Source organism: Triticum dicoccoides, chromosome 7A (genome assembly GCF_002162155.2).
Source record: "Triticum dicoccoides isolate Atlit2015 ecotype Zavitan chromosome 7A, WEW_v2.0, whole genome shotgun sequence".
Taxonomy (NCBI): Eukaryota; Viridiplantae; Streptophyta; class Magnoliopsida; order Poales; family Poaceae; genus Triticum; species Triticum dicoccoides.
In genome coordinates, this window is record NC_041392.1 from 247,501,507 (window position 1) to 247,511,882 (window position 10,376).

A 10,376-nucleotide genomic window follows, 5' to 3' on the forward strand; every position below is an offset into this window, starting at 1 on the left:
CAGGCAGGCGTCCTGGAGCGGCCAGCTCCGCCAACCGATCACGCCTCCACCCCAGCGCTACAAAAGCTCTCTCTCCTCTCCTCTCCTGTCCTTTCCTCCTTCCCCAAAATTCTTCTTCTTACCCACGAAAAATGGTTGTCTGCTAAGGAAAAACCCTAGATCGCCATGGCAAGGAGAAGAAGCAGAGATCCAAACTGAGGAAATGAAGGGAAAAAGCTGCAACAAAAACCTGTGAGTTTCCCCTTCTCATATCCCTCCCCTTCCCCTCTATGCATGTTGAACCTCCCTACCTGCTGTTCTCTCAACCTCCTTGTGGAGATCTTGTTACCAGCAAAATAAAATCCCCAGGCACTGCAGCCAACAAGCCCCCCTTTACTATGTGTTATGTATGAACTCCTGTACCATCTTTTGCATAGTATGTGCAATTCTGGGGGTGAAAAGGACAGAAGATTGATGGACCATAAAACCAGCAAAAACATGTGGAACTAGGTGAAAACCTTCATGTGCCAACTTTTGCATACTATTTGCAACTAGAGAAGCCTTGATGTATCAACTATACTAGCAAACATGTGCAACTGTGACGGCTGTGGTTTCTGAAGTTTCTGGTTTGTAGCACTGCACTAGGTGCTTGGTCAGCTCCGTAGGCAGCGTCCCAGCTACGTTCGAAAGACCCCCTCGAATAGCCTCTCACACAAATTTGCTCCTTGCATTGGAGTCAGTTCTTTATTCAACTTGACAAATCTCCCTGGGGACACCCTTATCCTACCAGCCTGTGACGGGCAGTCTGGATTCTCTCCATTCATCTCAACTTCTGCGTTGACATCCTGGGTATAAAAAAAAGAACAGTTGAGTGAAAACTTGTGCAAGTATATAACTAACCATGCCAACTAAAAAAGGCTGGTGATTCCCCTTCATTTGATATTTAAAAAAATACAACTAGAAAATGAGATACTGTTGGATAATGTTGATGATGCCAACTAATGAGATATTCTTGTGCGACTAGAAATGTTGATGATGACAACTAATGAGACATTCTTGTGCAACTAGAGATGCTGAGGATGTCAACTACTTGGATAATGTTGTCCAACTAGAATTGCAGACGGTGTCAACTAAAGATATACTCTTCTGCAACTAGAAAATCTGAGGGTGCCAAATCATTAGATACTGTTGGACAATCCCTCAAATTTTTTAAGATGGGATTAATCTGAACTCTTGTGCAACTAGAGAGGCTGAGGATGTCAACTACTTCGATAATGTTGTCCAACTAGAATTGCTGAGGGTGCCAACTAAATAGACACTCTTCTGCAACTAGAAAACCTGAGGGTGCCAACTCGTTAGATACTGTTGGGCAATCCTCAATTTTTTTAGATGTGACTAATCTGAGTTCTTGTGCAACTAGAGAGGCTGAGGATGTCAACTACTTGGATAATGTTGTCCAACTAGAATTGCTGAGGGTGCCAACTAAATGGACACTCTTCTGCAACTAGAAAGCCTGAGGGTGCCAAGTCGTTAGATACTCTCGGGCAATCCTCAATTTTTTTAGATGGGACTAATCTGAGTTCTTGTGCAACTAGAGAAGCTGAGGATGTCAACTAGTTGTATATTGTTGTGCAACTAGAATTACTGAGGTTGCCAACTAATTAGATACTATTCTGCAACTAGAAAGCCTGAGGATGCCAAGTCGTTACATACTCTTGGGACAATTCTAAAAAACTTGAAGATCACAATTCTAAAAAACTCTTGTACAGATCAACACTCCAATCATCAAAAATCCAAGCATCATACCAGAGATTAACTAGTAGGATCACAAAAGTGATGCATCTGTACAAATTAATTTGACTGTTTTTCCTAGAAAAATACCTAGAAGGGGTTGAGTTAACAATCTATGAGAATGAAAATGTTGTTAATATTTCAGTACTAGTATTATTTGGGTAAGGTAGCAGACTATACACGCATAAGTGGAGGTGGATTAGTCCTGCAAAAAAGTGTGCAACAAACATCCCAGACTAGAAACATGTGGTGGATGTATTGTTTGTGCAAAAGGAGTACATATTTGTGCAACTAAATCATGGATCCAAGCCAAAGGTGATTAGTTAACACTGCATACAAAATATTTGTCGTTCTTCAGAAAAACTAGATAAAAAAGTCTGACGATGCCAACTTGATATTATGTTAGTTGTGCAGCTACAAAATGCAGAGGATGCCAACTAAAATAGTTACTCTTATGCAACTAGAAAAACTGAGGATGTCAACTAGTTAGATATTATTGTGTAACTAGAAAATGCTCAGGATGCCAACTAATTAAATACTCCTGTGCAACTAAAAAGGCTGAGGGTGCCAATCATTAGATACTCTTGGGCAACCCTCAAAAATTTGAAGATGGGACTAAAAAATAGTTACTCTTGTGGCTGAGGATGTCAATTAGTTGGATACTGTTTGTGCAAGTAGAAATGCTGAAGATGCCAACTAATTGAATACTCGTGTGCAACTATAAATCTTGAGGATGCCAATTAATTAGATACTCTTGGGAAAAGAAATATTCAGCACTTGCATGACCAATCAAAAAATTGCACATTCAGGTTTCAGGCTTCTAGAAGAAAATGCTGAGGGTGTCAACGCAGCTACCAAAATACTGAGGATGTCAACTAGTTGGATGGTATTGTGCAACTAGAAATGCTGAGGATGCCAACTAATCAGATACTCTTGTGCAATTAGAAAAGCCTGAGGATGCCAGCTCATTTATATACTCTCTAGGATACATCATCATTCTCTCCATCCCCGTCATTATCAGCGCCACGTGGTTGCCGCTTAGCCGCCCGTTTTGAGTTCCGCCGAGAGGTCCTATTTGGAGAACCCTACAATGAACAAAAAATATTGAACTACACAGAGGGTAAAAGAAAAGAGCATAAATAAATGGCCATATATGATAAAAGAAAAAGAAAATATGAACCTCTGCTTCACTACCAGGCACATTTCCTCTGGTTGCACAGTAATGTATCCCTAGTTGCACAGAACTAAAAAAATTATTTGCCTAGTTTGCTTACAAATTTGGCTAGAAGATATGATAGATTGCACAAGAAGGCTCCCCAGGTTGCACAAAACTGACACCAAAAACTGATATACAAAGAACGAAAATTATTTGCCTAGTTTGCTTACAAATTGGGATACAAAGATTTGATAGATTGCTAAGGAACCCCTAGTTGCACAGAACTAACACCAAAAAACTGATATACAGAGAACAAAATTTATTTTGCCTAGTTTGCTTATAAAATTTGGCTATCAGATGTAATAGATTGCACAGGAAGGCACCCTAGTTGCACAGGGAGGCGTCCCTACTTGCACAGAACTAACATCAAAAACTGACTTACAAATTTGGCTAGTGGATATGATAAATTGCACAGGAACGGGGCCTAGTTGCACAAAAAAAATAGACTGACTACACATAGCAATTCCCCCTCTCAAAATCAGTAAAAATCATGTGAAAAGCCGTTGGGGCTAGTGCCCTACCTTCCCCTAACAGATCAACTACAGATCCATAGATGTTAATTCATGAAAGGATATAGCCGACTCCTTCATGACCAATCCGCCACCATAGCGAAGCCTGCATGCTGCATCCCTGTAGTCCGACCCTAGCCACCATGGATCCGACCACCACGCCCTTCTACTACAACAAGGCCGGCAGCGGAAACCCCTGCTACTGACTTCTCCATCCCGTCCACGCTCCTTTTCCCCATCCATGACCACGATTCTTGCACGCCACCGCCCCGTCATCCACGCATGACAACGACGGATCCTGTCACCGCGCTCTTTCCCCCATCCCAACCTTTTGGATCGATGGATCCAGAGAGAGGCGATGTCCTACCTGTATGTCCCCTCCCAAGAGCTCTGACGGTGCCCCTTAGGAAAGTGGAGGAGGAGACGTCGGCGATGCTTCTCCAGCTCCACGGCCTCGATCTGCTCGGCCTGCACCGCCGGATCCGCTGCATCTTCCTTGACCTCTGGGGGCGTCGATGCCGGGAGGAGGATCGGGACGGTAGCCACATCGCCGGGAGGAGGAGCTTGGCAGAGGGGCACGTGGCCTGGAGAAGGAGCGGGAGGCGGCCGCGTCGGAGGAAGGTGAGCAGCAGTGCGAGGCGGCAGGTAGTGGGAGGTGGGACGAATGGATAAGATGCAAGAAGTGGACGAGCGCGTATGCTGATATGTCGATAGCGAGGCCGCTCGGGGCAACGAAACAGTCTCTCGACAAAATAGCACCTGACTCTCCTGGGCCACACGATCCACACGGAACGGAACGAGCGGTCGAGGCACAACCGCTCAGTTCGACGGAATAGTGCGCGTGCACTTTTAAGATTTCAGGAATTATTTTTCAATGAACCTGAAATGCCCTTCTAAAAAAGTTCACTCTCTTTGTCTTGGGTTAGAACCTCTGGCAAATTTGGTGCACAATTTTCTAGGTCAATAGAAGGTCACTGAATTAAATCATAAGTATTTTATTTTGGGCATTTAAATGCTATAAAATAATTTAAATGCTCAAATAATTCTAGAAATAAATGTTTGCTGTTGGAAATATCCTAAACAGAGCCCACAATTATTTTCAGGATTTTTGGAAATGTTTTAGTATTTTTTAATAAAGCCCAACAGTTGAAGTTAAATAGAAAAACAGAAACAAATCAAAAAAAAGAGAGAGAGGGAAGCCCACCTGGGCCTTACCTGTGCTGGCCCAGCCCACCTGGCTCGGCCCAGCCGACTGGCCTTGCCAGTCGTCGTCCTCCTCTCGCTAGGAGGACGAGGAGCGCGTGGCCGGCGCCCGCGGCCACACGCCGGCCACCTCCTGCTTCTGCCGACGCCCTGGAGACGTCCAGGGATGCCACGCCGACCCCCACGTCCCCCTCTCATCCTCCCTCACTCTCCCCCTCGTCTCCCTCACCCTCTCCCGCGATGGCCGAGCGCGATCCTCACCGCCGTTCGCCGTAGACATCACTAGAGCCACCCCCTCGCCCCTCCGACAAGCCCAATAGCTCCGCCTCGTCGCCCTGGACCTCTCCGCTGACCCACGCGACTCCAAACGCCACCGAACGCCGTCTTTGCCCTCATCTTCAACCTCAGGCACCCGAGCCGTCTTCGGTCGATTCGGCGCCGCCAGGACCTCCCCGAGCTCACTGACCCCCTCTCCGACCCCGCTGTGAGCTCCTCTTCCTCTTCCCCTAGCTCCCGTGCTCGTTTGGCCTCTGTATTCACCACTTCCAACGCACCCGAAAGCTCCCCGCCGCCGGCCATGGCGCCGTCGTGGCTAGAGCCACAGTGGCTCGAAGCCAAGCTCACCGTTGTGCTCAGCGCAGCACCAGGAGCCCGTAGCCACCACTAGCTCTTTCTCCCGTGCACCGTAGCATCGAACCCAACCCCGTCCGAACTCCGGCCACCGCTGTCGAGCTCGCCGGCGTCGTTTCCGGCGTTCCCGTGTCCAACCACTTGCACCACTGGACGCGGCAGCTCCCCAGCTACGCGTAGCACGTCTCCACCGGCGATTTGGTCACCGGAGGACCAAATCCGAAGCTCTCCGCCGTCTCGGCCTCGCCGGCGACTCAACGCCGGCGGGATTAGCCCCGCTGACCAGGGGTTTGACCCCAGTTTGACTCCATCTGAGACACTGATGTGTGGGGCCGGCTTCTAACTAATTTAGATTAGTTTAAATTAGAGCTAATCACTCTGTTAGAGGTTAATGACACTGTTAACTACCCCTCTCTCACTGACATGTGGGCCCAGAGCCTAACTAACCCAGTTTAGTGCTAACTAAACACTAACCAACTTTGTTAGTTAGCTGAGAGACTGACAGAAGGGGCCCACCAGTCAGGTTTGACCTACACTGGCGCCTTTGACCCGTTGACGTCACAGTGACACAGTGCTGACGCATTAATTCAATTTCTGGATTTATTCTTTAATAGGAAATTCCAGAAAATAATCAAAACTTCTAAAAATCATAGAAATCAACCATAGCTCCAAATGCAAAGATTTATATATGAAAAATGATCAAAAAAATTCAATCTATCCATCTGTAATGGTTTCATGCATGACAAAACAAGTTAACCTTGTTGTTTAAGCAGAATGAGGTAATGCACTAATAAAGCCATGTTTAATAAGCTAATAATTGAATCTTTGACTCAAATGAGTTCATCCCTTTCTGTTTTAGCTTGCATTAGGCCAAGACACCTTCATCTTGCCATGTCATAGCATGCATCATATTGTTGCATATTGCCATGTGTTGATTATGTTTCGGTGTATCTTTCGTGGTAGGTTCTGCCTCCGAGGATAACCCTGAGTATCCGTCTGAAGGGCAGTACCCTACTACCACTACAACAGGCAAGCAACCCATTGATCATTCCGATACAAAACCATGTTCTCACTTCTGCTCTTGTTTACTGCATTAAGACAACGCGATTCAAACTGCTGTGTGTTTCGGTAGTTGAACCCTTATCCTCTGCATGACCTGTCATTGCCACAGTAACTAGATGAAACCCACTAGCATGTGTAGGAGTTGTTTGAGCCATGTATGTGATTCCTACCTTGCTATGCCTGCTATGCTTAGAGTTGTGTCAGGTCTGGTTCATCTGGGTGATGGGCTAGAGTGATATGATATGTCGGTAATGTGAGGAATGTGTTGAACATGTTTTGCTAAAGGTATCAATGAGAGGCCATGTAGGAGTACATGGTGGGTTGTTTCATTGAGACCGTCCATAAGAACTGAGATCTGTATGCATGATTTAAGATTCAGCTACTACCACACATTGGGCCCTGAAATATGACCCCGCTCGACTTACTGACCCCTCTCGCCCTCTGTCCAGGAGTTGCAACTAGTTTCTGGTGTTTGTAGGACATGTGTTGGCGGCCGTGCGTAGCACTGACCCTAGGGGTGGGCTATGATGCGGTAGATACACTGTGGCCGGGTATGCCGGACGCCCGTTTGGCGTCTCAGGACCCTATACACATCGTTTGGGGCCGTTGAGGACACCCCAACCGGATTTCCTTGCGGATGGAACCTGAATAGGCGATAAACCTGGACTAGAGACTTGTGAGGTTAGTCAGGTCGTGGTCTACACCCATGTCGGTTTTCGCTTGAAGTATGCCGAGCACATGTTGTGTGCAGACGCTAAGTGGTGGAAACATGTGTGACGAAGTACACCCCTGTAGGGTATAAAACTATTCGAATAGCCGCGTCCGCGGTAAAGGACTACCTGGTTGCCTATGCAGTTCATAGACAAGTTAATGGATACTACTAAAAGACTCAAGATAAGTGTGAGTACTGAGGATGGCCCTCTCATAGGATGACGAGGGAGGATCCTCGGTGGAGTATTGTGTTGGTGAGTAGTGGACTCGTGTGCGAAAATTATTTTACTGGTGGAGTTCTGTAGGATAGCTTAGCCAAGAGTCAAAGCTGGCTTGCTGCAATAACCCCACCTCCTTCTTGAGAATAAGCATGTATAGTAGGTTCTGTTGTAAGACTTGCTGAGTACCCTTTTACTCATGTTTGCTTAATTACTGTTTTCAGACGACAACACCGCCCCCTCCGATGGGTTCTACGTAGACCTTGACGTCGACGAGTGACTAGCCACCCAGGTGGTGATCCTGGCCATGGAGGGCCCTATGTAGATAGACAGGCTTCGAGAAGCCTTCTTTCTTTCTAGTGTCTATACTCAGACTAGTTGCTTCTGCATGTGCTTGTATGATTGTATGACTTGAGTGTCGGGTCATGTGACCCCTATCTGTATGAACATGTTATGTATGGCTCTCTGGAGCCTTTAAATAAAGTACTTGAGTTGTAGAGTTTTGTTGTGATGCCATGTTGTATGTACTCATATCGGGCATATTGTGTGTATGATTGAAATGCTTGGTATGAGTGGGATCCGACAATCTAGTTGTTTATCCTTGGCAGCCTTTCTTATGGGGAAATGTAGTCTAGTATTCCTCGAGCCATAGTAGTCCGCTACAGCCCGGTTCACCAGAGTCCTGCTAGCCTAGCACTACTGTTCAGGACACTTGACTGGCCGGCATGTGTTTCACTTCGTTCCTATGTCTGTCCCTTCGGGGAAATGTCACGCGATGACTTCCGGAGTCCTGCCTAGCCTGCTACAGCCCGGGTTCCCCGGAGTCCTGTTAGCCCAGTGCTACAGCCCGGAATCACTCGCTGATGACCGACATGCTCGATGTGATTCATGTATGCCTATCTCCATAGGTCTGTGCCGCTTTGGGTTCATGACTAGCCATGTCGGCCCGGGTTCTCTGTCATATGGATGCTAGCGAAACTATCATATACGTGAGCCAAAAGGCGCAAATGGTCCCGGGCCATGGTAAGGCGACACCCGTGGGATACCGTGCGTGAGGCCGCAAAGTGATATGAGGTGTTACCGGCTAGATCGATGTGGCTTGGAATCGGGGTCCTGACAGCGTTGGCATCAGAGCCGGACTGCCTGTAGGTTCGTTGAGCCAAGCTGGTCGATGTCGAGTCTAGAAATGCTTTAGTTATATGTAGGGGAATTGATTGTGGGAGGGAACGTAAGGCTCTTTTACTCCTTTACCCTATGCCTCTGATCTGAGTCATTCTCTTCTCATTCAACGTGGGTTAAGGACTAGGCTCTCTTCTTCTATCAGGTTCACGTGTTACTAATCCGTAGTAGCTTATAGGATTGTTGCTACAAGCCCCAGTTCAGTTTCTACTATTTTAGTATGTTGCTAATTGGATCAGAACCTTGATATGATGTTGTTGAGTGGTATTGCAAACTGTTGTGGATGTCTCAAATCTTTTTCTGAGCATTTACAGCTGTTATGCTGTCCAATTTTCCCTAGAAATTCTGATGTCTTTGCATTGTGGTTGTGCTTTCAGATGGCCAACCGTGTTCAAAACCAAGTGGTTCGCCTGACCCTGTGCCTCGACGTGCCCGGTCATACTGCTATGTTAGTCTGGGTAATGATCGAGACGGGTTACCATTGGTATCCCGAATACACCGTCGAAGAGCAATTCCGAGACTTTAATCAAAGTCAATATTTCTACACCGTCAGGATATTTCCTTCTTATCCTGGATCTACCGAGCCCCTTCACTGTTCCTATGGACTCGGGGTTATTGTTGAGATGGCTGTGCAGGATGCTGCCTATTCCATGATGACCATCATGCGAGTCCGGACTGGCCTGCTTCGGAACACTGACTTCCGTTACATGCCAGCTTCACTTCCGGGAGCGCAAGGGTATCTTCAGGCTATCTATGCTAACTCCACTCAGGAGGACTCATTAACTCGTACCACTGCCGAGATGCTCGAAGATAAGGACCGAGAGAATCGGGCCTTGAGGCTCGAGCTTTTCAATACCCGTGCTGATCATTGGGCTACATTGACTCGGTTTGCACCTGCGGTGCAAGCTGGATGTATGGATACAAGGGATCTGTATCCTGTGAGATCTGCTTTGCCAGACATGGTGGATTGGCGTGATGTGGGAGGCATCACCCCACCCCGTGGTCCCCGCAGGCCACCGTTTGTTGGTCCAAGACCTCATCCTAGCCCCTATGGTCCACAGGCTCCTCAGGACCGTCTGTTCCCGGATGGTCACGTTGAACTTCCAGGCTATGGAGGTGATTTCTATGAGGACTACTACGGAGCTGTCTGAGTTAGTAGTAGTACCACTAGTATTGTAGTAGTTTTATCTCCACTGTCCTGCGTGACTTGTGGAATATGACTTTGTGTGTAATCAATTCCGGAGGTGTAGACAAATAATGTATAGGAGCTTGGGGTGCCTCTGATGAGATGTAACGTCTTTCATCATAGTTGTACTGTAGCCTGGGCTTGTACTAAACTATGTATGATGTGTATGACCGTTGGTATATATATGGCAGTTTTATATTACCATGACATACGGATGAACATCTCTGCATTCCGTGTTATCCATTACATTCTACACTTCCTTGCTAAGCTTGAGCCATCCTTATCTAAACCATTGTCTTGTTTTCTCCTAGGATGGTCAACACCCGCAGCAACCCTGCTGCCTCGGAGCAGGGGGAAGCCAGTGCAGCTAGGGGTGAAAATCTGCCTCACCCGCCTTCTCTGGCCGAAGTAATGTTGGAGGCGAAAAGAAATAAGCGTGAGACTAACCGCCTGCTAGAGCGGATTGAGCAGAACACTGCACGCCATCCGCGAAATGACTTGGTGTCAATCAATGACTTTATCAAGCTGTACCCACCAAAGTTTAACCATTCCGTCGAGCCCCTCGACGTGGATGACTGGCTTCGCAGCATCACCCACAAGCTACATTCTGCCAACGTAGCCAAAGCCGACAAGGTTACTTATGCTGCCTACCATCTCGAAGGCCCTGCTAGCCTCTGGTGGGAAAATTTTGA